Source organism: Euprymna scolopes, chromosome 27 (assembly GCF_053919585.1).
Source record: "Euprymna scolopes isolate OS-2025 chromosome 27, ASM5391958v1, whole genome shotgun sequence".
Lineage (NCBI taxonomy): Eukaryota > Metazoa > Mollusca > Cephalopoda > Sepiida > Sepiolidae > Euprymna > Euprymna scolopes.
The window spans coordinates 18,544,792-18,552,676 of NC_136508.1; the positions used below are offsets into that span (position 1 = coordinate 18,544,792).

At 33.7% G+C, this 7,885-nt stretch overlaps 1 pseudogene; it reads left to right on the top strand.

Annotated features, from left to right (window-relative positions):
• Positions 1-4,937: 4,937 nt before the first annotated feature.
• Positions 4,938-5,043, top strand: LOC145249148 (U2 spliceosomal RNA; annotated as a pseudogene).
• Positions 5,044-7,885: the final 2,842 nt, after the last annotated feature.

Here is a 7,885-nt window from a genome sequence, read left to right on the forward strand (position 1 = left end):
TGTTGAAGGATGCGCAGGCAACAGTTACAACATAATGATGGCATTTTTTTTATCTGATCGACCGGTCAATTGACGTCAGGAATTAAATATTGGATCTACATAGTCTAATGTTCTCTCTACGCTTCCGAGGAATGAACTGACAAACTCTCTTGCTCTCTTGCTGGCTGACTTGATGTGACGAGCTGACTGACTTCTCTCTTGCTGATTGACTTGCTGTGACTTGCTGACCGACTAAAATCCGAACCCATAATATGGAGGAATGTTCTTGGTCTATGATGTCAGAAGTGTATTTTCAAACGTGAACAATTTCACGTGGTTTACATATATTTGTCCAAACACATTTTTCACAAAAAAAAAAAGAATCCTCAATTCTATTCAAACTTTTTTAAACAATATAATTTAATTTGCATTGCTCATTCTTTACTGACATATTTAATATTCAGATTTCTAAAAGAATTTACAATATACTTAATTTCTTGTATTCCATTGCTTAACTTTGGCTACAAGCTTCGATTCTAGACTTATCAATACCTCATTTTCACTTAGCTAATATACTTCTTATTTACATGGAAAGGGGACAACCCTTTTCCATGTATCAATTGGCTCACCTCCTCGCCCGACCTGAAGCTGGAGAAATATATCGTTTGATCATAAAACATATCACACCATGGCAATTCACAACACGAAAGCAAACTTTATCGCTTCTATCTGCGAAGCATTCGCCATGTACCGGCCCGTCATTGTGGAAAAGGTGGGTTCTCAGTTCCGGACTCGTATCGAGGCATTTATTGAGGCTGGAGTGTAGCTACATTAAATAGATGTCAAATTTTCTACATAATGCCTTTACCTGAACTGATTTATTCAATAGAAGTTTTAAAATAAAGCCGTAATGTTGTTTTTTTTATTAGGGTCATATGTTATCGTTTTAGCCTAAACAAACTCAATAAGCCTACAAAAGATTTTCATTGTTTAAAAATTACATAAGGGTAATATTAAGTGATAAAAAATTGCAAGACATAGCTTAGAAGCAGTTATCCAGAATCTATTGGTATTTTTACAATTACTTTCACAGTAAAAATCGGCTCTTTCGGGTGGAATGAAAAAATAATGGTTAGGATTATGCTAAAGTGGGCCGATCCTTAGACGTTTACTTTATAATAAGATGACTGTAAATATGATTTATGTGGGGATCGACACATCTACGTGCCATAGAAAAAGGCTAGAAGATAAAAAATTACCACATGGGCGTGGGAGCACAAGTATATGTTGAACGAATGTTGAGAAAAATACTGAGACACAAATTTTATTATACAAACAGAGAAGTAATTCAAAGTTTGTGGCAGACATGATTTAGTTGATTGTAAGATAGAATTTAGCTTACATTAGTAATGATATGATCTCTAATTCGGGGTTAAAAAGGTGGTTCATAAAAAATGTAGGACCCGGAATTGTAAAGTGTTTCCTTTTGTGGTCGGTTGTACTGGATCTAATTGTAGTGCTGTAAGCTGCCGCGCACTGCAAACAGTGTGTAGAGATGAGTATATATTTCTAACAACAAAATCTCTGTTTTAGCGTAAAAGAAGTATCGAGTGCTTGCTTTTTTACAGGTAGGAAAATAATTTTTAACTACTCGATAGTATATCTTGAGCGAATTAAAAATCGAATCATATACATAAACTAATTATATATATATATATGTACATATATATGTATATATATGTATATATATATATATATACGTGTGTGTGTGTGTGCGTATGTGGTACACGAGTGTGTGGGTGCTCGCACGAATGTGCGTATGCGCGCAGAAGAGTGTGTTTGCGTGTGTCTATGTGTGTGCCTATTATCCGTTTGTTTTGTAAGTAGGTGAGTATGTGTAAACTTTGCAGCTGAACAAACTGGATAGAAATTCTATACTTTTTTCCAATCAATATATTTGTCTGGAAAAATAAAATTACATTTCTACTGATAAGCCAAATTGGAATATAAAAAATATATGAGGAATTTGTACTGATATCAGAACTAAAACCAAAACTCATATTGGAAAATTTCAATGAAATGAGAAGACAGGAAAACGAAGCACAAACGAAAGACAAATTGGCACGAGTTTCTTACAGAAATATTCGATGTAATAAAGAGAGAAACAAGACACTAATGAATATGACCAAGATTTAACAGGAATAAAAATGAGTCTTTTTTGAAAACACTTCAATTAGATACATTTTTTGTATATCCGTGACGCAACGGATAAACATGTTTACTGATAATCAGTTCTTAATGACTATCTTCTAAAATACAAATTGGAACGGTAAAATTGTCGCCCTATGAAACTGAACATGATTCCTTTTACCTTTTATGAAAATCGGTTTTCTTTTTTAGTGCAGGTCATCTACTAGTCGTCTAGCAGTATACAATTCCCAAAAGCGACAGCAGTCTGCTATACTGTTTAAAAGTTACACATTGAACTAGCAAGATCGAAGGTTATCCGTTGTACAACTCATGCTCTGTACCGATTCACGTTATGACAACACGAGCATTATCGGCATCTTTAAAATACAAATCCGCACGGTTCAATGCTTGGAGTCACCGTTCAACGAAGTTTCCGATTAGGATTATTGTTCTTGCTTTGTTTTGAAGTGGGGGTCACATCATTAAACTTCACATCTTTGAAGTTGGCTTGAAAGTCAATACCAACCTGTACCGGTATGTGCTAAAGAGTGTTGTGATCACCTGTTGTTATCGTGTTGCTGCTGGATGTGGCCAACAATCTAAAAAGCATTCAGTCCGAAAAAGTGCTACGACTTTGTACCTTCTCCCAGCGCCCCCTCCCCCGACCTCACCACGCTGGACTACTTCATTTGGGGATACGTCGGGATCATCACCAATATTACTTTCCACAACATCAAAGTTCGCCTGTTTGCCGCCATCCGCCGTATATTTGCTGATCCGTCACTGGTTTTATTCTTAAAAATTCATGGTCCCAATTCCGCGTTCGTATCGAGGCGCTGATTGAGCTGAACGTACCTACATTGAATAAATGACAGCTCATCCAAATAATCAAGCTTTCTGAATTGATTTTTTCAAATAAAATAATAATTCTATAGTGCTATTTATTTGGAGCGACAACTTTAGCGTTCCACGTTACATTTTAGTTAAACGAATTCGATAGATTCCTCCAGACATCACCAAATTAAATAAGCTGTTTTATTCAAGATTCCGTTCGGACTTCTTCTGCTGACGTAAAACTTTAGCAAATTTTAATCCAGTAGTGCGGGTCCTTTGTATGTAATGTAATTAGTATATGTCATAGAAAGTTTGTTATGACGTATGCTCATTTTTTTCTATCAGATCCAATCCAACCTTTTTACATTGTATGTATATTACGATATTTTTTAAACTATGCGTCTTTATTTTTTTATAGTTTATTAGCTATGTTTAAAAAATATTACTATTGATTAAAAAATAGCTATTGTTTAAAAATATATATATTATTGTTTAAAAATATATTATTGTTTAAAACAATACTATTGTTTACTTATAGGATTTTACGTATCATTATTCGGGCTTCTGTTCTGAAATTAAGTGTCATTTTCACAACGTTTCAGACGATGTCACCTAAGACCTTCGGCTGGTATATATTGCCCAACAAAGGAATGTTTCTGTCGAACCTTTTATTTACTTAACGGTGATAGCTTACTTTCGTTCAGTCAGCTATAAGTGGATAGCGGTCCTGAGCCATTCGGAAATGCATTTTATGGCCGTGTACACTTAGAATTGACCCTTCACCGCTCGGGAGAATATCACTCTTATTAACTGTTCAAATATTAAGCCATTCTGCTATGGGTTCTTGTGGAGAAGATTTGATCAAAATACACTTGAAGAAGGTTAGATTCTAATACGATCGACACATTGCGAGGATGATACTATAGATGAGCATACTTGTCCGAAAATTGTAACTCATATGAATAAGCAATCCGCATCTACAAAATTAAGAAACGTAAACGATTGGACTTAGCGTTAAAGAATTTAATTTCCACAGGTATCGCAATTAATACATATACTAATAAAGAATATGTCAATAGACAGAAAATGTGCAACAAAATGAAAAAATAAAAGTCAGAAGAGCAATAGATTCGTGGACGACTGATGAGAATAACACAAGAGATAGCCATGGAAAGGGTAATAGAACCGAAAAAAAGAATTACTACTGATGGCTGAAGAATTATAACTAAATCGAACTTAAATTAGAAAAAAAATATGGAAAATAGAACATACCCATTCTGCGGACAAAGAAAAGAAACTTTAAGCCACATAATTAATGACTGTATAGATTAGCATCAAATGAATAAATGTGATTAAATGCCTTATAAAAGTGTTGCAAACATTATCTCATGCAGCCTGCATAATCTGTTGCAAAACAAAACCGAATGAAAAGAAAGAGAAATGGGTGTGACTTGTTTTATTTGCTTACGATCTCGTCATAGGATGTGGAAAAAAAAACACAACTGTCTGTTTGAATAAAAAAAAGCTGATTTTTCAGAAACAGTTTTGAGTTTGATATTGGATTAAAAAGTCATAGCAACAGACTTATGAGTTTTGGGGGTAACAAGTTATTACAGAAGTGTCGCGACTTTGGAGTGGTTAGTATCGGAGTTGCAGCTTTTGAAAGCAAAGTCACGAGTTTGGAGTTTTGGGAGGTTTCATGTTTTTAACAGTAGGGTGGCGAATATATCGCCGGAAATATTTACTTAAAAGTGTACGATAGTTAACTCTTAAATAATAAACCAGTGATTTTAGTCGCGTGCAAGCGACTGTATAAGTCACTCCATCGGTCGGTCGGTCTGTCGGTCTGTCGGTCCGTCGGTAACACTTTTGTGTTTGTCTTTTTAGGTTAAGATCAAAGGGCTGTTCTTAATAGATGCTGTCCTTAGCTTTCTAAGCTTGTCTTGGCCTTTTGGCCAAGATCAAAGTGTAATATCTGTTCTTACTACATAATGTACTAATGTTAGTAACTTTGTGATATAAAGTGGAGGATCACTTTTCCCTATTAATTTAATGTAAAATCATCACACACTTTACAACCAATCAGTCTCAAATATTCAAGTCATTCTCCAGATCATTCAAGTTGTTTTTGAAGGATTCCCGTTATTTTTTAAGCATTCAAGTCATTCTTAAGGTCATTCAATTCATCCTTAAGTATATTAAAGTTATTCTAAATCATTTAATTTTTATTTATTTAAGTCATTTCAGCCGATTTTTCGGTCATTTAAGTTTATCTTTAAGAATTTCATGCATTAACGCATTCATTCATCACACGAAAGCACGCGATTAATGGCTATCGACCTTTTACAGGAGGCACTAGTATACGAATAAATCAAACTTCTGCTATTTGGTACTCATGATAGAATACACAGTATAGCTTCAGAGAATCTTAAAACTTTTAAAAATATAAAAATGGAACACTGCAGCTCATGGGTCACAAAATATCCACTTAGCGCATGACGAGGATTCCTTAACTAAAAGAACGCTTGGAAAAAAATAATTAACAAATATTTTTAATTGAAGACTAGTCGGAAATTCATTTGAGTTAATCAAAAAAAAAATTCTGACACTGCATAAAAATGTATAGTCGAATTAGCAATAATGCTTTCCGTAAAACAAACAACTTTTCATAAACAATCACCAAAAGTTGGAAAAGTATCCAACTTGAAAAATATAGTGTTTATGACTTGTCTAAGAAAACTGGAACCGCGAATTAAGACCTCTGCGCACATTAAAACCTTAATATATGACATACGTCAAATAGTTACGGAACACTCTCGCTACTGAAGAGATTCAACGAAGCTTTAACAGCGAACCGCTGGGAGGGCATCTAAATAAACTGTATAAACATAATGAAAAGTGTATTTTTTATAATTCTGTTTTGTTATTACGATATTTATTAATATCTACCGGGTTTCAAACTTCGTAATTGAGTGAAGGAAAATGAATATCATTTTAGAATTTTAAGCTCCCTTTCAAGATAAAGACGTAATAAGCAATGACGTTAAGATTGCTGAAAAGTTTTGTTATTATAACGGTTAAATATAGCCGTATGGAATTATTTGAAAAATTTATTCTGGAATAAGATATATATTAAAAAAGAAATATATTTTATAAAGCTGACATTATTCTTGCTTGCTCGAAAATTACATTTCTATGACAGAAAGATCATATTAAAAAGCAGCAAATATGAGTGTATTAACATTTCTAGGAAAATAGTGTTCATTTTATTTCCAAATAAATCTAACCCAATGAGATAAATTAACCATCACTAATACATTGTCAGTAATATTATCATTCTACAAAGTGAAAAAAAATATTAAAACCTTATTGTAAGAGGCAATCTTGCATTTATTAAATTAGCACCTATTAGCTGACACCGTTTTTCGCATGCACAATGTTTCTTTCGAATGTCCTATTTTACGTAATATTTCACTGATATTTTCCGTCGTTAAAGCACTGCCACGCATCGGAATTACTACAAAATCTATCTTCACACTATGAAAAATGACTGTGTATTCTAAATAACGCTTTTTCAAAAACAAGGTTACATCAAAAATAGATCATTCTTATATTTTGTGTGATGGCTGGCAACTTAGCATTTTCAAGAGAAATTTGCGAATGTCGCTGTAGTGACGAAGGCATTTGCCGTTTTCAAATATCAGATTTCAAATTTCTATTTTTATGTATTTGGCTTTTTTTAAATATTCGAGTTCAAAGTAAATAAATTAGATAAACGCAGCTTAGAAATAAATATTCAACTTAAACCTACGTACTTCCATTACCATAAAAGGAGGAATGTCAGTAGTCTCTGCTTCCAGGAAAACCTGCGAAACCGGATTTCCTGATGGAATACATTAAGTTTAATCTCTTATCGGACAAATATTCAGGCGGTATATAATGTATCCAATAATTTCCATATGCATTTAATATGTAGTTGGCTTTAAATTTTATTTTGTTTTAACCAAATTTATTGATTAATTGTATTTTGCTTTAACGAAATTGATTGATTAATTGATTAAAACCAGTTGCTGTTTCTTGCAATGGTTACTGACATGAGTAAATACTCCTATTTTTTTTATCTCAATATGTTATAAAAACAACATAAACGATAGTGATACAATTAAAAAAACGAGATTTTGCTCTGGAATTACTTTTATTTACATTGTAATCACTCTTTACAATGCAGCGATAAATTACAGGTGTACATGGACATACGGTTTGCCGGTGGTCGTAACAGCAAAGACGTTACGTTTTCCCAGTTCTTTTCGCGGTATTGCTTCGAGCCTGCCTTCCTACTACCACTTTTTTTTATTTCTAAACACACACATCCAAACAACCGGGCAACGCCGGTCTTAAATGCTAGTACTGTATATAATACACATGCATACAATACAATAACAGTATAAATAAGATCGTAAACATGGAAAATACCGTAAGCAATGGCCGGAAAAATATAGTATGAGCCGTTTCGAATGCTAAGTGTATAATTTTTATTTAATTAAATAAGCTGTAGAACTACGGAGAAAGTGCCCCAAGATATAAAGGCGCGAGGGTTTGTGCTTGAGAAATTATATTGCAACGTGCACAGCACCATACTGAACGCACATTTTCTAGGATGTCTCGAACGCATATCTGCTTTTGACACACTACTATAAGAGCACTGTACTTCTCTGAACCCCCACACCGTCAACATCTTTAGGAGAGAGGTGAAATAATGGATACATGAGTACATGCATTATAATAATGCAATATTCCTTCTATTCTGATACTTTCACGTGGAATAGGGAAGAGGAGATTTATTTTGAAACGTGTAATGCATCAAATAATACGCCGTTTTATA